General features: G+C 40.6%; 5 long non-coding RNA genes across 8 annotated transcripts; 2 read left to right on the top strand and 3 right to left on the bottom strand.

The window, feature by feature from the left end:
* Positions 1 to 5,948: 5,948 nt before the first annotated feature.
* LOC148641100 (uncharacterized) lies at positions 5,949 to 6,899 on the bottom strand. Of its 2 annotated transcripts, none has more exons than XR_015930236.1 (3): positions 6,717 to 6,899; positions 6,393 to 6,487; positions 5,949 to 6,157 (listed from the first exon to the last, which is right to left on the bottom strand). It is a non-coding gene; the product is annotated as an uncharacterized LOC148641100 (long non-coding RNA). The 2 variants fall into 2 exon arrangements; XR_015930237.1 differs by having other exon boundaries at positions 5,949 to 6,154.
* A 1,159-nt stretch (positions 6,900 to 8,058) lies between these two features.
* On the top strand, positions 8,059 to 9,506 carry LOC148641099 (uncharacterized). Of its 2 annotated transcripts, none has more exons than XR_015930245.1 (3): positions 8,059 to 8,685; positions 8,823 to 8,874; positions 9,110 to 9,506. It is a non-coding gene; the product is annotated as an uncharacterized LOC148641099 (long non-coding RNA). The 2 variants fall into 2 exon arrangements; XR_015930244.1 differs by having other exon boundaries at positions 8,823 to 8,886.
* A 1,373-nt stretch (positions 9,507 to 10,879) lies between these two features.
* On the bottom strand, positions 10,880 to 12,454 carry LOC148641098 (uncharacterized). 2 transcript variants are annotated; one of them, XR_015930393.1, is made up of 4 exons: positions 12,344 to 12,454; positions 11,785 to 11,837; positions 11,591 to 11,641; positions 10,880 to 11,131 (listed from the first exon to the last, which is right to left on the bottom strand). It is a non-coding gene; the product is annotated as an uncharacterized LOC148641098 (long non-coding RNA). The 2 variants fall into 2 exon arrangements; XR_015930392.1 differs by lacking the exon at positions 12,344 to 12,454 and having other exon boundaries at positions 11,785 to 12,019.
* Positions 12,455 to 21,270: 8,816 nt separating this feature from the next.
* On the top strand, positions 21,271 to 22,356 carry LOC148641097 (uncharacterized). The gene is made up of 2 exons (XR_015930370.1): positions 21,271 to 21,673; positions 22,026 to 22,356. It is a non-coding gene; the product is annotated as an uncharacterized LOC148641097 (long non-coding RNA).
* On the bottom strand, positions 21,629 to 22,443 carry LOC148641096 (uncharacterized). The gene is made up of 3 exons (XR_015930369.1): positions 22,379 to 22,443; positions 21,999 to 22,085; positions 21,629 to 21,706 (listed from the first exon to the last, which is right to left on the bottom strand). It is a non-coding gene; the product is annotated as an uncharacterized LOC148641096 (long non-coding RNA).
* Positions 22,444 to 22,785: the final 342 nt, after the last annotated feature.

Below are 22,785 nucleotides of genomic sequence, written 5' to 3'. Positions count from 1 at the left end.
GTTGTTGTGTGTGTGTGTATAGGCATGTAGACATTAAAGGTTTCTCATATCTTGTATGGTGTATTTCAACCGGTGTGTTGTTTCTGGGCAAACTCGTAGGTTTCGGGGTAACTGCTAAAAGACCCTGGAGCTGTGTTTTACGGTGCGGGCACCAGTGTGTACAAGTAGCGCACAATTTTTGAAAGTTAGTGTTCACCGAAGCAGGAGATGATTTTTAATTATGAGTCAGGTAACTGCATTAAAAATTAAGAAAAAGTGTCATTTACAAGCTACAGTATGATTGTTTAAAGGAATAAAATCTGATTGCATTTTTAAACGAGCCGTTATTAATTGACCCCCAGAAAAAGTTAGCTATTGCCTACACATGAAGCAGGCTTTCACTGTAAAACTGTAACAGACCATTAAACGTGCTATGAGGATGACGGCTTTGCCATTCAGGCAGAATTGTAACAGTCCAATAAGCCGTAGGGATGATCCAGCCACCGTACAAGCACAAAATACAAAATGGAGAAAACCCGGATTCCTCCCTATCAGGAATTTGAGCAAACAGTACCTTAACCTAGAGATTTATACAGAATGCCAAGAGCGTGCAAGTGAGGTGAGAGAATTTAGTAATGCCTATTTCTGTGACAATGTTCACTTTCTAATGAGAGAAACTGAAATTTACAGTGTTCACTTGCTAATGAGGGGACTCTTTCCAGTTTTAATGGAGAGTGTGTGCATTGTGGTTTATTTCAGACCTGAAGGCTGCTGCTTCTGGGAAGGAGAGATCCTGCACACTGAGCTTGTTAGGGGACACAGCTGCCACAATGTAGGTAGGAGTATTTCTGCTCTGCTGACACACAACCTGTGTTTTATAATCCAGGTTCTTTTGCTCGAAGCCCCCTGTCTAATGTAAGGGACTTTGTAAAATAACAGCTCCACTGTCCTTCTCCAGCAGTGTTTGAGTATGAACTGGATTCTCTAGCTGTAGCTCTGTCCAGCTGCTTCACTGGTAGAATGCAAGAATGTTCTTGATATTCAGGACTGTGAAACAGTTATCCAAGGAAGGTAAATGTTTGATGTTTAGTTTCACATCACTTTGTTCTAAACTATGAATTTGCTGCTAGAGGCACAGTACTGAATGGGAAGACCTTTAAGAAGTGTTGTAGATTTCACTGAGAATTCTGATCGCATTAAGATGGTGGAGTGGAGGTACCGCATAGTAGAATACCAAAATGATGACAGAAGTGGAATAAGACAAAGGTGTGCTCCTACCTGCAGGCAATATAAATCGAACCCAGAGATAACAGAGAGTAGAAAGTACAGTGCTTGCTGAAGCCAAGCTGCACAGAAACTACATCTGACTGTATTTGGTAATGTAATTCCCTAAACTAAAACTAAAACTAAAACATAGCAAAACAAAGGAAGGGCAAAGGAAGAAGAGAGAAGTGGAAAAAAGAGAAAGGTAAATAAATAAGCAAGAGACCCCCCCCCCCCCCCCCGGTAGTCCTTTTTTAAAGAGACTGAGAGGATGAGAAAAAGGGAAAGATAAAATGGGATTAACAGGCACACTTTTTTAATTCAAGGAAGGAGGTTTACTGATGACTAAGGAAAAGGAATAAATGGAAGACCCGTTACTGAGGCAGTTTATTTTTATACTTTTAAGAAGATAAGATTGAATCAATTGTTTTGTGAGAAAAATGACCAGATGTATTTTTCTAACTTTCAGAAGAAATGTATGTTTTTTTTTAATAAAAGATAATTGTTTCCAACAGTTTTTGTTAAGTCTTTTTTTAAACAGGGTATACCACTGTCCTCAATATAATGGTTACTTTTTCAGAACATACTAACCAGATGTAAATGAATCCTGTTATTTTCCAAATACTTTTCTCTAGAAAATAAAGACTTGTTTAACTGGTCTCAAATACCATTTTTTAATCGACCCGATAGATAATTGTAACCCCCATGGTATCACACTTTGTAGTTTTCACCGAAGTGTAACATATTTCAATCTAAAGTCTAGCATTTCAGTTTTTAATGTAAAGCCTGACTTTTATGTTCCTATTTTTTACAGCAGCAGTCTGGCCTCCTGAAATCTGAGCTGCTGCTACACGTCAGTGACCCAGAAGAGCCGCACTGAGGGGTGGGTGAACCTTCACAACCTTCCCTTATACAGCCAGATAAAAGCTTTTTATGAACATGATTGTTGTGATTTGGGGACCACTTTGTCAGAGCAGAAATCCATCATTGGCATGTGTACTGTTATTCTAGACTGCTTTAATTGGGTTGGGTTTGTCTGGCAGTTTCTTTTATCACAGTTATTTGAGCTCATAATATGCCTTTATCCACAGCAATATAATTAATCATAGACAATGATTAAACAATAGGCTTTGTATTGATTATATTTTCCTCTGGCCTTGAGCAGCTGTCCCTCCCTGCTGCTGACACTACAGAAAACGTGTTGATACTCGTTTTGAACTTTGGGAATTGTATTTGTATCTGCAGTTAAACAGGTGTGTCTGTATGTGTGTGTATATACTGTATGTGCTCTGGGTCAGTGTAAAACTACCCTGGCAAAGGCCAGTTACTATCTGAGTAATACAGAGGGACATTGGGCAGGTTGTTAACCTTTACTTTTGTGAAACAGACTGAGATTTAGGCTTGTAATGATTTTCAGTATCAGTTCCTATTTATGAAATGCACACAAAATTGTTATATAGCAGTTTTAGTCCTAGGTAACCTTGTCACATAGTGAAATCTGTTTTTGTATTTACTGATGGAAAAATGATTTTATTTCCAGTGATTAATGACTGTATTTTTCCATTCTCAGCAGTGCTGTCAGTCACAGGCCTTTACCCTGAGTCCCAGAGCTGGGAGGATCATGAGGACACCTGGACTTATTTGTTTTCCAGTGTTTTGGCATCAAGGTATTTTTTGTTTTTGTGTTTTATTTTATCAGGGTAGACCAGATTCCCTGATATAGAGCTTATTATTTAAGAATATACCTGCGAGAAGAGGGTGTTTTGTTTTTCTGATTACTTTTCTCTCTCAACAATTAAGGCTTGTTTGTTGAACTGGAATTTGCCTAAGATGTGGTCTGGTCTTGAGTTCCATCTCCTAATCTCCCTGACAGATAACTGTAACCCCCACGGCATCACACTTTCATTTAGTTTTCATTGAATACTTATTACCTAGTGTAAGTGCAACACGTTTCAATCTAAATGCTAGGGATTCAGTTCCTAATGGAAAGCCTTATATAACTTTTACTCTCCTGTGTTTTTGCAGCAGCAGTCTGGCCTCCTGAAATGTCCTATTTGATTCCCTCACAGTCTGTTCTCACTCCTTCACCTGGTCTGCTGTGACTGAACTGCGGCTATACGTCAGTGACCCAGGAGAGCTGCATTGAGGGGTGAGTGAAGTGGGTCCCCTCCTGTGGGGTGAGAAGTACTTTATCAGTGCACCTGGTAGGGGTTCTTGAAGAGCTGGAGGTCTGTAACTGTGGTGAATTTGCTTTACTGACTTCCTACCATGTTATGAAAAAGCATGTTCTGTATTTCTGTCATATATACTTTGTGTGTGGATGTAATATATTCCAGTTTACAAAGTACATTTCCTAACTCCTGAGGTATATTTACACTGTATATCCTAGGTTATGCAGGGCTCAGACAGGACACTGCCACTCATCCTCTCGCAGTTTTATCTGGGTTCAGTATTTGCCAACAGGTAGTTTTACACACTCCTTGACTTCTGCACTATGCAAGTTAATTCCAACCTTACTTATGCAGCCAGATAAAAGCATGTTATGAATTTCAATTGTTTGATTAGGGGGCCAAATTGTCAGAGCAGAAATCCATCACTAGCATGTGTACTGTTATTTTAGACTGCTTTAATTAAGTTTTATCACTGTCATTTGAGCTCATAATATGCTTTTATCAAAAGCAATATAATTCATCATAGATAATGATTAAACAGTAGGCTTTATATTGATTATAATTTCCTCTGGTCTTCGGCAACTGTCCTTCCCTGCTGCTGACACCCTATTCCTCTGAAAACCTGTCAATACTTGTTTTGAACTCTGAGAATTATATTAGTATCTGTTGTTAAACGTGTTTGTCTGTATGTGTACAGTATATACTGTATTTGCTCTGGGAGAGTGTAAATCTACCCTGGCAAAGGCCAGTAACTATCTGAGTAATACAGAGGGATGTTAGGCAGGTTGTTAACCTTTACTTTTGTGAAACAGACTGAGATGTAGGCTGTAATGATATTCAGTATCAGTTCCTATTTATGAAATGCACACAAAATTGTTATATAGCAGTTTTAGTTCTAGGTAACCTTGTCACATAGTGAAATCTGTTTTCGTATTTATTGATGGAAAAATGATTTTATTTCCAGTGATTAATGACTGTATTTTTCAATTCTCAGCAGTGCTGACGAGCACAGGCCTTTACCCTGATTCCTGAGCTGGAAGGATCATGAGGACACCTGGACAGTCAACACAGTCTGCAGCTTCACCTATATAAGAGGTCACTCTTAACAGCAGTTTCTTACATCGTTAACAGGGAGTCATGATGCAGGGTTTTCTCTTTCAGTGGATTAAAAAATATCACATTCCCAGTTTGTGGAACAAATGTTGATATAAAAAGATTGAATAGTTAGGAAAACAATACAGTGATCATTGTATCACTTGATACACATTCTCCATGTTCAGTAACAGCTCTGCACCTGGAACAACAAATATTGAACCTTTCTATGTCTCTTGTATTTCAAACAATCTGTTCATACAGTAGTTCAGTGTTTGTTTTGTGAAAAAAAGAGGAAATGTAAACTGCCTTAGTATGTAAACGCAGAATGGTTTTCTTATTTGTTTTTTTCTGAGTAAAGTCCATTTTTTTCCTGGTTGTGTCTATGCTGTGGGTACTGTACAGATCTCTTGGAGAATTGGATGGAGATGGATGTTGATTTACATTTGTTAAATATGTGCCCAAAAGTAGTGAAGAATACATATTGCTTTGAGGAAACGATTTTGAGTTGGATTCTGCATCATACACATAGAAAGTTAATTCCTTGAATGTTGAAATTTTATTTTTTTCCAGTCACTGACCAATAGTTAAATGTTTGAAGACTTCCCGAGTAACATGCACACGTCTTAATCTTTAAAAGTTAAATTGCTTCAGTTCTGGGTCTGTCCTCAAAATATCTACGTAAATTTGGAAGAGCATTCAGAACTATAGCATTGCACAGCAGATTATGGGCGTGTGTGTTCAGCACCACATAAGCTCCTGGTTAACCCTGCAATGCGCTTTTAGAAGTTTGATTTGCTCATACAGTGCTGTGGTGATTTTTCACATGGTGAGCTCAGCCACACAAAAGCACATTAAGCTCCCTGACTTGTTTGCATTCTCTTTCAGGTTCTGGTCAATAACACGTTAACCATTTCTACACAGAGCACTTTACAATTAACACTGGAGGCTCTTGTCCTTCCTGCCTTTAGCTGCTCAGCAGTCTACATGTTAACAGGACTACACACCTGCCCGCAGTAGAGCTCAAGGCTGGAGCTGCTCTTCAAGATCTTTATCATTGCCAGCAACAGTTTGGGCAAGAGCAATATTTCCCCAAAAGAGGACTGCAGGATAACGAGTGTATTTTACCAGTATTATGATGCAAGATCGTTTTGTTAGCAAGCAGGTGCTTGTTCACAGGCAGCATCCTTTTGTGCACATACAAGCAACAACTGGGGTTTTACAGTCAAGAAGCTGATGCAGTACATAATAAAGAGGAAGATGAAGCACCTAACTTCATGACCGACGGGCACCGTGAATAGCCTGCAGCGACAAGAGAAATAGCTGTAGGCTCTTTAAAGAGATGGGAAGATCGCACATGGAAACTCGCTAGTCCTAGATGAGGTAACCCCGCTACAGATACATGAACCACTTCGCCCTCGAAATTCAGTCATTAAGAAACAATCCTGGAATACATTAGTTTATTGAAAAATTAAACAGCAGTACAGGCGTAACGAATCCAGCCGTTATTAGCCAGTATTGAACATCGCTCAGGCGGTCAGGGGTCTGGAGCCCCGGGAGAGAAAAACGCTGGTCTTTCAGGACAGCCGGAGAGACGGTGGGTAACCTGGGACCCCGAGGTGAGTCCGGCTGCTCTCCGGGATCAACTACTGCTTGAACACAGGAGAGAAAGCGTTTCACATTTTAATACCTTTAGTCACAAACTGCGGCCTCTCGCCATAGCCGATACAAAGGTAGCACCACTTCTTGAAGGCACAAATAAGCGGCTTATTCGCAGGGAGAAACCTCAACCGGTTCCGAGATTTCTCCAAGTACAAACACAAAGCTCTTTTAACTTGAAGCCAAGAGGCACGATAAGCAGAGCACAGACCAGTCGGTTTCTCTCACCTTTGAATTCGCCGCTCATCTCCCCACTTTACAGCTTCACGGGAGCTCTGCGCTTCGGCCTTCAGACGGTTGTAGAGGACAGGAAGGCTGGGGAGCTAGAGAGGAAAAACTGCATTAGAGACCTGTCGAAACACGAGCAACGTACCTGGCCAAGCATTAAAACATAGCTCGCACTTTTGAATGGTATAACATTTTCACCCTTTTACAAGTAGGAAAGTTGTTGGCTTAGCTGTAACTCAATTTTTTTTTTTTAATGCAAGGTCATTTTATTTATTACTCCGTAGCTCAGACGCTTCCTGTCATTTAGTTTGGAACTGTTCCCACCTTAATAGGAAGATGCTCTTTATACAGATTTCTGTTACATAAACAAAACATCACGGATCTTTCCTTCTACTGCAAAACTGCTATTTAAAGGGAAAGACGCAATCCGTCTGCCAGAACAATTTTTAAAGGAGACTAATTGAAGCTCGATACAAGATTAATCACACCTGGCTTCTGGATTTTAATTCATTAGAAATGTCTAAAACACGGACTGGATCCTGGAGTTGGCCGTCTCCGCTTTGAAAACGCATTCTTTCAGACGCAAGTAATTTGGAGTACAATCCCACTCCATACTTTTAACACAGCCACTGATGAAGTAACCTTATTCAAACTTCAATTGAATATTTACGACTTGTTTATTCGTTTTCAATTCAAAATACTTTATTCATCCCCAGGGATTCAGATCACGAATAGTAAAAGGTTAGAAATTAGCGTCATTGCGTCAGAAACAGTTTCGGATTTTTTTACCTTTGGATCAAGCAGTAAGAACTGCTACTTTCTGACAGTCATTCTCACCTGTGATTACTGTACTGTACACAACTCATTGACAGTGGTACCCCAACAATGTACACTGTCTATATACCTGTATACACAGTGTATAACACTATAGTTTTGATTACTTTAAATTAATCAAAATTAATTTGCACATCTCTTAGAGATTAGAATTATGAATTAAACCCCTAAATACCTGGCGCGCACTGCTTCCGCTAGTTCAGTGCCAGCCGTCTGATATTCATAGACAACATTTTTACCACCTGCACTCTTGCATTTGAATATAGTAATTGTATCTTATAGTACATAGTATATAAAATAACAATAAACGGATCGATATGATATCCATTGATTACAAAACGAGTTATTACATCATCACTAGTCTGTGAAATATAAATTTATCATGTCGTGACACCGACTGATGATCATGATGAATGTAATTGCTCATGTAGTTTTTTTAAAAGTTGTCTTTAGAAACATTTCAGGCATTGTGTTTAAAAAAATAAAAACTAACATTTTAGTCTCTCAGACTTCACGTCTGACTCATGACATACAGGCTCCTCCAACTCTACTGCTAATTTTAATACTTTATTTTTCACTGTCGTTCGAAAGGTTTATCATGTCCAGTCGCAAAAAACCTAGAAAAATACATTACAAAGGCGTCTCAGTAGGCTTAATGCTTGAAAAGCGAGCAAACAGGGGGAACTGTCACGTCTCAAAGCCTTGACTGGGGTTAAGACTGAATAAGAGAGTTACATGGCCGGTCTTTAGCGTGGCCGGCCTGGTGGCTCCGTGGGCTAACCCATCGGGCACTTTCCAAAGTTCAGACAATTGGATCGACTCCCCGAGACGCTGGGGAGTTAAAGACGAGCCCCGAGCCTCCCCGTCAGTCTGAGATCTAAGCCCCGGGTGTAGCTCTCGTGCTGTCGGGGTGAGTTTGTGTAGGTGGCTGTTCTCTACCACGCCGGCCGTTTTGGGGGGTTCCATTTTCGGAGCCCTCCAAAACAGGGAAAATGGGGGGTTTAAGTCCTTTATGAATGAATAGTAATGAACTGAATTCTAAAAAGCAGCCCCTTATACCACTGAGACACCTGCAGGACGGGTGTGGCACTAGCAGTGAAAGAGAGGTGCAGTCCTAACTAGGAGCGGCAGGGGTCCCTATCCAGCACATTTCTCTTGATTCGATCAACTGGCCGCAAGCTAGAAGTTCCCGTCGAGCACAGCCTCGTAGGGGAGTGTCACTGTTTTAGGTTTTCTGAGAATTCTTAGCCTTTATATACTTTATGTATGATCTGGTGAGTTGAAGCTTCTGTTTATCTCCAGTAACGTCAGTGTTGAAGCCCTTGTAACAGAATCCGCAGCTGTCCGTCAGGACCGGAGCCCGCCTCCAGAGTGACCTTCCTCAGCGGACACGCCCCGTCCACCTGTTCCACAGGTGCGCTCGGCAAGATGGCGGCGGGACGAGCTTGTGCGGCTCGAGGTGCGTTTGCGTTTTATTTCGAAGTTTCTTATTTTAAGTGCAAAAAATCAAATTTCACTTTGGGGAAAGCAAGATGAAAATTATTTTGTTGTTGCTACTGTTGTTAATTGTTGTTTTTTCTTTTCTTTGTGTTTTAGGACGCCGAAATGAGTGTCCTGTCCGTTGGAGCGTGCTCTCGAAGTTTGAAAAGTTTGTATAAAGGTTCTTATACTATCATGCTTTGTACTTTCATTGTATGTTTTTAAAAATATGGTATCTCTAGGTGTCTGGGGCTGTAGTTTTTCTTCTAATATTAACTTTTTAAAGTCCTTAGCTGTGTAATGTCCTTTGGCGGATTGGGGGTAAAAGAACGTTTTTCGTTCCGAAATGATACAAATATTGTCAAGATTAAACGGATTAATTCGTTAGGTTTTTATTTTTCCAGGTGCCAAAAGGATTTCAAGAACGGGATACCAGTTCTGAAAAGTGTTTTTTTTTTTAACGGTAAGTTATATTCCCACCTTCTGCTATACTATTAATATTTGTGTAACTCGTTAAGACAACACGTTTTGCCTGCTTTTTCACACATTTTTACCCGGAACAGGCATATATTAACTACATTGCTGCTTTTCGTTTCGTTGTGCTTTTGTTGAACGGAAAAAGCAAACTCTTAAGACGCTGGTTCTTCAACGGAATTGAATTCTCATGTGGCTGAACGTATGTTCTGGAGTTTTTTGGAGTAGCGGGACAGGGATCTATCTTTGCTTTCTCATTTAATCTGTTGTTTTCTCATTGCATTTCATCGTGTTTATATACATATATATATATTCAAGCACCACGTTTAAATGTTTAACTTTTATTTAGCACATCAAGTGAATCCGTTCTGCAAATCCCGTGTTTTGTTAACTTGGTGTTTTTTCTTTTGCCTTCAGTTCTGCTGCTCCTGATCCTCAGCGCTCCGTCGATCTCGTCTCCACTCCAGCAGCTCGTGCGTTGGCAAGTTATTGTTGACAATGTGTGCTTTTCTTTAAATTTTATTTTTGACAACAGTGACTTTAATGTACCGATTCAGTGATGTATCTTGACCTTAATGTTGTTAAACTGTTCCCTGTTGACTGCTGCTACTGTATGTGCTGTGCATTCTGAAATAAAAAAACATTGTTTTGCATTTTCTGCTATTTTTTCAAGGTGTGTTGGAAGGGTTTGCTCTGGGCTGGTGTCTCACTGCTGTAAGTTTTGGCTGCAAAATCTGGAGAGAGCAATCAGTTTCCGAGAAGCGATGCGATGGGTTGTTTTGTCCTTTGCGCCACGGCCGCAAGGGGACACCCTATCGCATCGTGACTTGGAAACTGCGGGGGCTACCCCCTTTTTAAGTCGCTCCAGATTTTCCCGCCTTTTTAGATAGTCTCTGGGGGGTTAGGGTCCCTAGGAGGGAGCCGAGGTACAGCCCCTAGGGGAGGAGAAGGGAGGGAAGCTCTAGCCAAGCCCCCTCACTCCCAGCTGAGAGGAAGGCGGGCTGAAGGTGGCTTTGGCCCGAGAGAGAGGAGGCACCCAGGGTGGACTCAGCCTATCAGTCACAGCTTGCAACCAACAGACTTCTAAGTCCACACCAGGAGACCTGCCTCGCTGCAGGGACCTAGGCCATCACCAACCTGCCTTCCCCTCCTGCTGGGAGTGAGTGGGCTTGGCTAGAGCTGGAGTCAATCGCCCAGCCCCTCTCTCCAAAAAGAGGAGTAGACGGGGCTGGGTTTGATTGATGGGAGGAGACCACGCCCTGCAAGAGCCCCGGTATATACTAAGTTTTTTGGCGGGAAAATCTGGACAGACTTAACAAGGGGGTAGCCTCTGCAGTTTCCAAGTCACAAAGCGATAGGGTGTCCCCTTGCGGTCAGTGACAACAAGGAAAAAACAGCCCTTCGCCTCGCTTCTCGGAAACTGTTTGCAAAATCTCTCCGCCAAAAAACTCACCAACACCGGGCTTTTTCAGGACCAAGGGTGTACGGAACTCTGCATGAGAACAGAAACAACAAAACACATCAAACTCCAATCAACAATTTATTGAGCGAAAGTTGCATACAAAACAAAGCATTCCAGTACGAGCGATGCACAGATTCGAAATGAGAATTAACACCTTTTAAATTACAAAGCGTCAAAGCAAGGCTATATTAACAATAAAGACTTTTTACAAGTAAGCAGAGTCCAAAACATTAGCATCCAACATTAAACAACGCATTCCATTACATACGATAGATGTACAGGATCTGAAGTGAAAAGTAACATGCATTTAAATAACAAAATGTCAAAGCACGGGTACATTTACGCTAAATGCTTTTACAAGTAAAAAGGGTACGAAAAGAGTTGCATGCAACTACATGGAAAAGCACAGAAACATACGGCACGTTACTGTTTCTCCAAGGGATCTGTCGAGGCAGCGACCAGAGTGAAGACTGGAACTTTGTTGCATTTCCTGCAAAACAACAGAAATCCGTATTAGCTGAGCTTGGAATAAAGCGCTTAGCCTGGTGTAACGGGACATGTTCCTGTTTAACAGGGTATTGAAGTGTGTAGAGTACCGAAGCAAAATACAATCAATACAGCTACATGTGTCGATTAGACAGAACTACCACATTCTACTGTTTTTCTTCCATTCTGGTTAGCATGTTCTTTTTCTGAAACTGTATTTTGCGCATCGAAAAAGCAAATGTGATCGCAGTTTTAGCAGAAATTGCTTTCAATAAACAGCAGGCCGATAGTTTTTTTTGTCGCTTCAGAACCGTATCTGCCTTGGAGAAATCTAATCTAATACTACCTAGCCTGAGTCTCCTTTTCAAAAGGTGCATCACGTTTTCCAACAATTTTCGGGAGGTGCAGTATATAGTGTACTTCAATATGATACGTGTGAAAGAATTAAAGAGTTTCTACTTACAGAGATAATTGCAGCACCTGAGCCAAGTATGTCCTTCCCGAAGACGCCCAACTGCAAAACACAATAACACATTTAGAAGATCATTTAAAGATAATTTAAAACAAGGTTTCTTATAAGCTAACACCAAGACATATAAAACAGAAAATATTTGAATAAGATGCGTGTAAGGAAATAAATAAAATATTTATACTTACGTTAATACTCCAATTTCTTTAGTGCGAACCATGTCTTGCCCGTAGATAATAAGCTGAAAACACACAAAAAAAGCAGAATTTAAAATTGAAAGACCATTTAAACTGAGAAGTATTCTTTGCAAGTGAAATGTTTATCACGAATATAAGCACATAATCACCTACCATACTCTAGAATATAATGAAAGAACTTCAATTCTAAATTGGCTATTTTCGGATTTGGATAATTGCACACGCTTAATTTTGTGAACAGAGGTGTTTGATAAAGGTTAGGATAAAGTAACTCACAAAAAAAGCCAATTCAAATGTCTTTATGGCTACAACAGAGCTTTTCTTCAGTGTAAAAGAAATATGTTATCTGTGTAAAACAAGTGGCTTCTTAAAAACAAGAGAATCGGGGGAGAAGACATTAAAAATACAATTTAGCCCCTATCGAGAATACTTGTTTTACCCCTTTCTCCTGTGAGGTGTAGACTACATAACTACATTAGTTAAATTTTATTTACATTCAAATAGAAACGAAAAATTAAAAATAACCACAGAAAACGCGGAACAAACTCACCCAGCTCCCTTCTCTCTCGCAGAAGCCGGCGGACAGGTGTGCGGGGCGTGGCCTGCGAGAGATGTCATTCAAGTGGGCGTGGCTACAGCCTGACGTTGCAGGTCGCTTTCTTTTTTTTTCTTGACTTTTCCAAAACGTGCGGAAGCAATCAAGCACGTTTTCAGAAGTACCTATTAGTTACAAGTTTCAAAATCCTTTTTTTCCCATGGCCACCAGGTATATTTAATCCTCATCAGTATTTGAGGGCCTCAGGAATATGAATGAGCGTTTAGAAATATGGAGGTGAGCTGTGGGGTAAAATGTTTACAGCAGGACACCTACTGTTCTGTAACCTGATTTATCTTAACACTGCACCAAGAAGACATTTTTCCTCTCTTAACATTTATCACACACTCAGTTTACTACCTTTGTACTTCTAATTAGTCATGCAGCAGATGTGTTCATGTAAGAAATTACAAGGACATGAGAAAGTTTAAGTGAGAGGACAGTATTGGATCCATGTTGCCCTTTTGGTTACTGCTCTCAGTTTTGTATTGTCATGCAGAAATGACTCAAAAGAAGACAAGCAGTTGGTTTCAACAAAATCGTTGGAAAACCTGTGCCATTCTCCCACAACCCTTTGTGTAAAGAGCTAGAGATGATGGCTACACTGTTTAAACCAGATGAACCCACCATTCCTTCTGAAGAGTGGGAACCTACCTGGTGTGAGATGACAAATTTCTTGAAAAGGTCCAGAGCAGGATCAGTGTCAGAGCCAGAGGATCACAGACTCTGCGAGAGACTCAGGCGGAGACTCCGGAAGCTGCTGAAATCTGTAGGGAGGAAGAACTACCTCAAAGAAAGCTGGCTTATGGCAAAGGGGTGTGAGCCCTTCAGTCATGATTCCCTGAGCTCAATGAGCTTCAGCTTTAGATCTCCCCCTCTGGTTACTTCCTTTCAAGGAGTAGCAGTGGAACACCCTTCACTTGGTCGGTCCCATGAAAAGACCAGCTCTAATGTCTCCTTTGCTTTACCGGCTAGCAGCAACCTTCTACTCCTTAAGGGCTTCCTTGCAGCTCAATGACTGTACTTGATCTCTCTAGCAGTCTCCCTACTCCCAGACACCCCTCCAGGAGCCTCCTGCCTCCAGATGATTCACAGTGCCTCCTGCTCCTTCACCGTAGGCACTGCTCTGCTGCTGACCAGGTCCTCCTCTAGCCGCTGACATCACCTCCCACCACCACTGGTCAGGGACTCACACAGCCTGGTGTCTCCAACGTGTCACTCGTACACTCAGACTCAACTCATTCATTACATTAAGTCAACAAATCTCAAACAATTAAAAAACATTTCACTTCTTAATGTGGAAGGTCATTTATTTTCTCAGTTTTGGGAAGCAGGTTGACTAGGTGCATGTTGAACAAAATTCTATTGATTCTTCTGTATAAAAGTGGCATTTCAGGATTGTCCGGCTGCCAGGAACTGATAAGAGCAGTGGAAATGAAGAAGGAGAGCAACTGGATACACTGGGGAGGGACAAGGGAGCGATCGTTGACCTGGCAAGACATCTGGAATATTGATGTACAAGGGATCAAATTACTGCTTTGCTGTTGAATAAGTTCTGCCCACAATAACCAGCCTCCATACAGGGGGCTGGTAGAGAGAACTAATTTCACACAGTGTGGACGACCTGCAAGTTTAGAGAATGAGCTCTCATTCTGTCAAGCAAGTCTGTCAGATGGGAGAAATAGGTGGCAACATGAACAGGTTCTCACACAGCTGGCAACTGGACTAGAGATAGCAAAGAGAAAGCCAAAACACCTTACCTAGTGCCCTTAGGTAAATGTCAGTCTCTCATCCTCGAGTGTCAGTAGAACAGATGGAGAGTATGGAGTCTTCCAACTGATGTTGGCTATAGGGGTTTTGCAGGACAGTCAGTTTGGACAGGACAGGGGCTGCTTGTTGTCAAAGAAGCAGGAAACAAAGAGTAAGTGGCCCAAATCACTAAGCAAATACATGTAGTATCCTCACAAATCTGGTTTCCAAGGAATAAGCTTTGGCAAACTAAAGCAAACTACAGGAAGCCCTGTGTTAGTTAATTGTAAGTGTTTCTCTTGCAGGTATTACACAAACACGGTATCTCCTATAGCATTCCTTGAGTTTCTGTCCCCAAAGAGAGGGGATGTATAAACATTTTGGAGGAAGGTCCATTTTCCCATCCCCAGCTTTTTTAAAATGCTGGAAGCAGACAAAGGAGTTAATTAATAATGGGTTGTGCCTGAGTAGGGGAAGCCAGGAGAAAACAATGATGATGCCACATTTTCAGGGGAAAAAGGATTTACAGAAATGAAAACTCATAGGTTATGGGGTTGTTTGAGTACATGAGGAAAAAACAAAACCATTATCAGAAACAAATAAGATGTCATTTCAGACTCTACTGATGATTCAAAACAGTCAGCCTGCTAGTTTATTTAAACTCCTACTTACCAAGCAGAAGGACCAGTTCTGATTGAGAATGGAAGGAAGGTGTTCAATAGGAGAAAAACAGTTAAAAATCATCAGCCAATAGATGGCATAAAAATATTGGAAGGCAAATAATGTTTCTCAAATTAATGCCTCAATCTATTTTTTAAACTGAAATAACAACAATCTCATCAGTCATTACTATTTTAAATAAGAAGGACACTATTTGCAAAGCCTGTTTTTATAGTGGGTCTGCAGCACTGACCTCCTTTTTGGAAGACATCAGCTGAGAACTCCATTCCGATCATAGGAGGCATTGACATCCTCTGATGCAGGTATTAAAATCAGATTGAGTTCTGAAGTGATTTAAGATATAATCTCTATATGTATAAAGAAATATCTAAATATAAATAATCAATTCACTATCCTTCACTCTTAAATTTTTTCTGAAATAGACTGAGGATACTGAAAAGTTTAGAAAGAACACACTTCTAATATTGTTCAAGGAAAAGTTCTTCAAACAATGCTGTAGTGTCCCTAGAAGGCTGTTACAGGAAAGCATTTTGGCTGAAGCCCAGGCTGTGCTGTTTCTCTGAGTCAAGATGGTTTCTAAGCAGGCAGGGAGTTTCGAAGCAGGTGTACATTATTGAGCTAGACACACCTGGGCATTCCACATGAGGATTTTAGAGCTTTTGGGAAAGGTTCTAATGGAATTACTCGAGCATCTGTAATTAATGGCTTAAAAAATGAAGCTTGGGAGGAAAAGATTGTGCTTTGAGTTGGAGGGGAACATAAGAATTATTTATTGTGAGCTGTACTAACAATATTTCTGTGGCTCTGGAATATTGAGATCTGGTTAGTGAGAAGAGCAAGATGTCAATGGCTTGGAATATTCTACCAGAACACTGTTACTGGAGCCAGCTGATCATCGGTGGGAGTGACAAGCTGTGCTGTGGCTTGGAAATGCAGTAAGCGATGTTGTCTAGGAGGGAGTGCCCCATGTGCTGAGGTGGTGTGTGTGCACGAGATCATGGGTAAATTCCATTGGGGTGGGTTGAAGTTGTGCAGTAAATTGCTTTTGCAGGACTTCTGTTCAGTGATGATCTGTGTAGATGTTGAGGGTGTTGCATTCAAAATCAAGCAATGTGGATGATCTGAAGTGAAGTGCATTTTCGAGTACAACTATTTTAATTTATTAGATGTAATTGCTGTCTGGTACATGGCAAAATTGCTGTTCTTCTTGAGATATTTTGTATAAATACTTCATGTAGTTTGCGTTTTGGAGGTGTGCTGGAGGCAGGCATGTACTTACTATGTAATTTAGCATTGATACAGAATGCAGGGGATTTTACAAAGTTTGCATTATTGTCACACATGCAGACATGTCTTTAGAAATACTTGTAGAGCAGAGCTGTACCTCATCTTCATTTTTTTAAAGGATTTATCCTACTGCAGTCATTTCACCACCACGCAAAAGAAGTACAAGACTAAGTCCTTTTCTGTAGATTAGTGTTTGCCAAACAATGCAGCAGTACCTGGTGAGATGCACCAACAGACCCTCTAATAGGTACAGAAATGAGAAATTAAATAAATGGGAAACATTATTTCCCATTTATTTGCCCAGGTTGTTAGTCTAGACAGGTATCTCGCCAGGATTCTGGGGTTAACACCAATACCCTTTAATCGTTAGGGACCTTGCTTAAACTTATCATCCAAATGATCAAATCTTTTTGGGATAAGATGGAAAAGCGACACCAACAGGTCTCTCTCACCCCACACAACAATTGCAGAAACAGAATAGATTTCCAGTTTCTGTACCAGTCCTAAGTAGGCTTGGCCTTGCTTAATAAAAGACCAAACTACAAGGTTATTTTCCAGATCTGCTTCCTTACTGAAAAGGTGAGGAGATTTTACTGGGCTCAGCTCAGAATCCACATGCCTAGGTCTGTTATCAGCTTGGGGAGGGAGCTGACGTACATGTACTTCCTATTGATCAGTTGTTCATACAGTATACTGAAGAGCAATTCCTATTGGTCGATAAGAGGAGGCATCTTTTCAATTCCGATTGGCCAGACATAAGGAGCTGAGCAGCCAATCATATCGGTGACAAGACTAGATGACAATCTTGATACACTTCTCTATGAAAGTAGATGTTTGAAGTTCCTGAAAATATAGACCTGGTATGATAACAAAAATACACATTTTGCTCAAATCAAATAGAAGGCAACTTTCTAACCCATGAATAACTTTTACATCTTCATAAAAACTCAGCATTAAAATGACCACAAATTAGTTAGGCAGAGCCCTTATAACTTTCATGTTTGACAATAGAATCCACCTTTAACAAATACTGTGTTCAATTGAGCTGCTAAAAGAGCTGTGTGTTGCGTTGTGTGTTGCAGTGATCTAGAGGTGTGGTCGCCACAGTGTGTACATACAACACATAATTTGAACTCAGTCTTTGTTATTGAGCATGTTGAAACAGGAGTGTCATAGATTTCTCTGAGACTTTTAACCACAGATGGCAGAACAGAGGTACAGCAACATAGATCGCCGCAATGACATCAATAGTGGAACAAGACACAGGTGTGCTCCTACCTGCAGGCCATATAAATCGAACCCAGAGATGGCAGAGAGTAGAAAGTACAGTGCTTACTGAAGCCAAGCTGCACACAAACTACATTTGACTGTATTCGGTGAGTATATGGTTTCCCATTTGGAAAAGGACATAACGGGATTGTGTTAGAAGCAAAAAAGGTAAAGAGATAAGGAAGAGACCCTCAGATAGTATAAGACAGTTATAGTCAAAATTAGAGTCACCAGACCTGGAGCTCCCCATCTGTGTCTTTCACAACGAGCTACCTGCCATGGGAGTTTAGGCAGGTGTTTGTAGCTCTTATATTCCTACTGATGCTAAATATAAAACTGCCTCTGAAATTATTTACAATTATAGTCAAGACCTTGAATAATATGCCCTGAAATTAATTCTGGGAGATTTAATTGGCTGTTTGCTTAAGACTAATTATTATCAATACTTAAAAGGCTACACAAAAGGTTCTAGAACATTAGATCTCTGTTATTGAAACATTAAGAATGCCTGTAAAGATCTTATCAAACCACTGACAGGATGATGGTGTGTCTCCCCTTACAATAACATCTGAAGAAGTGGGGAGTCTGTTTTTGCAAATAAGTCCTCAAAAATCAATGGGCCTGGAAAATCTGGGAGGCAATACTTTGCAGAAATGTCCTCAACAACTTAGTCCTGTATTCTGTTAACTTTCCCAAAAGTAACTGGAATATTTACAGTTCTGAGGTGGAAGACATCTGCAGTGATACCAATATCTAAAAGAACAAAACCTGTTGAATAACAAGATTTCCATCCTGAAAACTTAAGTTTAGTTTCAATGAAATGTTTTGGACAAAAGTTCTGCTCCATCTTCATTTGGCCAACAGTGTCCTCAAGGTCCCTTAACCATTTGTGTACAGGGTGAAACAAGCAGTGGAAAGTGAGTCTCTTGCCTTGTTAAGTCAAGTATTAAAGCATTTAGAAACCTCATCATCGTATGTGCACATACAGGACGTTTTGTTACTAATTAACACTATTCAGGCATACAGGTTGATGGTGAAGATTCTGGATATAGGAGTACATCATACACTTACAATTTTCTTACTCATTGGGAACAGTATGTATGAGCGATCCTGGGGAAGTCTCTCATCATCAGCACCAGCGCAGGGGTAACCCAAGGCTGTGTGCTGTCCCCATTGCTTTTCACACTGTACACTGGTGATTGTGATGATACAATTACACACAGGAGAAACAGTAAATCCTTTTTCTAATTGGTGTCAGGATAAGTTTTTAAACACAAAACAAAGGAAATGATTATTGAATCCAGGAAGAAATGTTCCTTTCCTCTGAACTCTGTAACTCTGAATGGAACAGATAGTGAAACAGTAAATGAATATAAATACCTTGGCACTCTTATTGATTGTAAAATAACTTGGATCGCCAATACAGAGGCAGGGTATTTAAAGATGCAGCAAAGGTTGTATTTCCAAAGGAATGTAAGGAGTTGTAATGTAGACAGCACAATGTTTGACACTATTTGTCAGTTTTATTCCAGGTATTTTAAGCTTTAGTATTCAGAGCTGGGGCGGGGCCTTGTCCTGGCAGAACAAAAACAAGTTGAACAAAGCGATCAGGGCTGGTGGCAAGATTACCGGCACATCCTTGGACTCAAGAACATGTCTAATGGAGCGACATATTATTAATCTTGCACATAAAATCTTACATGTCCCCTGTCATTCATTCTTTTTAGATTATACTCCCCTATCCCCTAGATGGAGATACCAGATCCCCTGTATAAAGACTAGGCAAGTATTTACTTCATTTCTACCTAAAGGCATCCAATTGTGGAGCAGTGAAAAGATCGTTCAGAGGTAGGGTTCCTATTGTTATTGTTGGTATTTCAGACACTTTACTAGCTAGTTGTCTGTTTTTAATCTTATGATATAGGATCGAGCTCTGACTGAGCAATGTTGTTAACATGTTGATTTGCATCATAGTATTGCACCTTTGTAATATTGTATTATTGTCATATATGTTGTATGTTATGTGCTCCTGATCAGCAAGACAAGCTGCCTTTGAGGCAATAAAGGTTATTTCCCTCATTTCATTCACAGTACTCTGTAGAAGAGACTGAAAGAGGATGAAGAAATTGGAAAGATAAAATGGACTTAACAAGCATGCATACTGTAGTTTCTCTCTGAATTCAGGGTTTAATTATTAAAGAAAGGAATATAAGAAACGCCCAATTAAAAGGCAGTTTATTTTATATTGGTAAGAAGAAAAGATTGAATCTATTTTTGAGGGAGAAAATTGAAATTTATTTTTCTAGCTTTGAGAAGAATTGTGTATTTTGATCCAGGAGAATTATCTGTTTTAGAGTGTTTTGGTGTCAGGTCTTTTTTTTTGTTATTGTGTTTTAATTTATCACAGTAGACCAGCTTCTGCCATACAGAGGCTATTTTTTGTAGAATATGCCTACCAGAAGGATCTGTTTTATTTTTCTGATTACTTTTCTCGCTCTGAAATGAAGACTTTTTTTAACTGTAATTTGCCTAAAGTGTGTTCTGGACTTGAGTTCTACCAACTGACCCAAAAGATGACTGAACTCTCACAGTATCATACTTTCATTTAGTTTTCATTGAATACTTAGTGCAACATATTACGAGGCTGCGATGGACTCGTCAGCAGTGGGATCAGGTCCTCTTCACAGATGAGTCACTCTTCAGCCTGTTCCACGCAGACGGGAGGGACAGAGTGTGGAGGAGGAGGTGTTGAGTTTCTGTTTTCCATCAGTATATATGTATGTGTATGTATATGTATCTGCAGTTAAACATGCGTCTGTACGTACACATTGTATTGTAGGTGCTCTGGGACAATGTAAACTGAGCCTGGAAAAGGCCAGTTACTGTCTGTGTAATGCAGAGGGATGTTGAATAGGTTTTTAACCTTCACTTTTGAGAAATAAACTGATATTAAGGTTATAATGATGTTCAATATCAATTTACTACATTTAAATGGACATGCAATGGTTACATAAGCAGTTTTGGTTCTGAGTAGCCTTGTCACATAATGAAATCTGTTTTCATGTGCATCGATGGGAAAAATTATCCTATTTCCATGGTTAATGATTCTCAGCGCTAATGAGAATTGAGAAATACAATCACAGTAAGATCAGTTACTTATATGATTAAGAGGGAGTTACAGTCTGTTGTGTGTAGACTGGGAGTACTGTACAGATCTCTTTGGGGAACTGGACAGATACATATTGATTTACATTTGTCCAAAAGTAGTGAACAGTATATTTTGTTTTAAGGAAGGGCCCCAGAGTTGGATTTCATGCACATTAAAAGTTAATTCCTTGAATATTTAAAGTTTATTTTCCCTCTTACTGAATGATAGTTAATGTTTGAAGAGTTGAGTACTTCTTCCTTTCAGCATATACAGATCTTTAAAAGACAAACTGCTTCCATTGAGTCTGTTCTCTAAACCTCCACTTAGAAGTGGAACAGCATTCAGAACTGTAGTGTTGCACAGTAGATTGTGGGGGTGTGTGTGTTACAGCACCACATAGGCCCATGATTAACCATGTAATGCTGTTTCAGAGAACAGTCTGATTGGTTCCTAAAGTGCTGTGATCATCCCCCCCCCCCCCCCCAATGATGTGCTCAGCCTCAGGAAAGGATTTCAAGCTCCCCAACATATTTGCATTCTCTCAAGTTCCTGGCAACAACACATGAACCATTTCTACACACAGTACTTTGTAATTAACGTTAGAGTCTTTTGTCCTTCCTGAGTTTCTAATTTCTCAGGGGTGAAGCTGTGAACAGGACTGGATTCTGAGAAAGACCTGCCAGCTGTAGAGCTCAAGCTGCTGTTTCAGATCTTTATTTCAAGCACCAGTTTGTCCAAGAGCAGTATTAACACGATTAAACTCTATCCAATTTAATGTGGAGATTCATTTTTTTTTTAGATACATGCAAGTAGTGGCTGTATTTTACAGCCGAGTTGCAGGAAAGACGTCTGCGCAGTAACTACGCCAGAGGAAGACGAAGCACCCTGAACAGCCTGCAAGGGGAACATTAAAAAAAAAACTGGGAGGATAATCAAAAGTGGAGAAATTCACACAGCCTTTCAAAAACAATCCAAGGACACGAGTTTATTGCAATAACTAAACAAGAAGAAACCGCATAGGAATAACCCGGCTGGCTGTTAATATCCGGTACTGAACATCGCTCAGGCGGTCCGCAGTCTGGAGCCCCGGGAGAGGAAGCGCTTCTTTCAGGACACAGCCGGAGAGACGGTGGGTAACCAGGGACCGCGAGGTGAGTCCGGCTGCTCCCCGGGATCAACTGCCGCTTGAACACAGGAGAGAAAGCGTTTCGCGTTCCTATACCGGTCTCAAGCGTCAAGTCTCGGCTTCTCACCATAGCCGATACAAAGGTAACACCATTTTTTGAAGGCAGAAATAAGCGGTTTATTCGCAGGGATGTGTTAAGCAGTCGGTACGGGGGTGGGGGAGGAAAAAAAAAAAAAGCTTGGCTCCATTTTCACGGGGTAATTCCCCCACCCAAGTACAAGCACACGACGTGCTTTCACGTTTAAAGAGAGTCTCGATAAGCAAAGAACAGACCGGTCGGATTCTCTCACCTTTGCATTCGCCGCTCATCACCCCAGCTTCACGCTACACGGGAGCTCTGCGCTTCGGCCTTCAGACGGTTGTGGAGGACAGGAAGGCTGGAGAGGAGAAACTGCCTTAAATGAGAGCCCTGCCGAAACACGAGGAACATACCTGACCAAAGTCTACAAATACAAACAGCAGGATTAAGGAGTAGCAAAAACGATACGTTGTAGTTCGCCCCCTGCTAGCGGTACGCAAGTTGTTGGTTTATTTTCAATTAATGTTTCTTTGAAAACTTCTCTCGATTACTTTTGAGCTATTCTTTCCCTAATACAAAGAGACTTTTGTCCGACATGATTTTCCTTTGGCTGCAAAACCCCTATATAAGCTAAAGACGCCATGCGCCTACCAGAACATTTTTTAAAGGAGACCAATTGACGGCTGATACGAGATGAATCACACCTGGCTTCTGGCTTTTAATTAATTAGAAACGTCTAAAACCCGGACTGGATTCTGGAGTTGGCCGTCTCCGCTTTGAAAATGGTCCTTCCCACGCAAATAATTTGGAGTACAATCCCACTCCACATTTTCAACTGAGCCGCTGATAAAGTAACTTCATTCAACTTTAATTGAACATTTAAGATTTGTTTTCAATTCAATTCAGAATACTTTATTCTTCCCCAGGGATTCAGCTGGTGAATAGTAAAAGGTTAGAAATTAGCGTGATCCTTGCGTTAGAAACAGTTTCAGAATTCCCGAACTTTTAACAGTAAGAATTAAACTGCTACTGTCTGACAGTCAATCTCACCTGTGATT

This window comes from Lepisosteus platostomus, chromosome 25 (assembly GCF_059453375.1).
Source record: "Lepisosteus platostomus isolate fLepPlt1 chromosome 25, fLepPlt1.hap1, whole genome shotgun sequence".
NCBI lineage: Eukaryota > Metazoa > Chordata > Actinopteri > Semionotiformes > Lepisosteidae > Lepisosteus > Lepisosteus platostomus.
The sequence above is the reverse complement of the archived record's forward strand: the minus strand, read 5'-3'. Positions and strand labels throughout refer to the sequence as shown.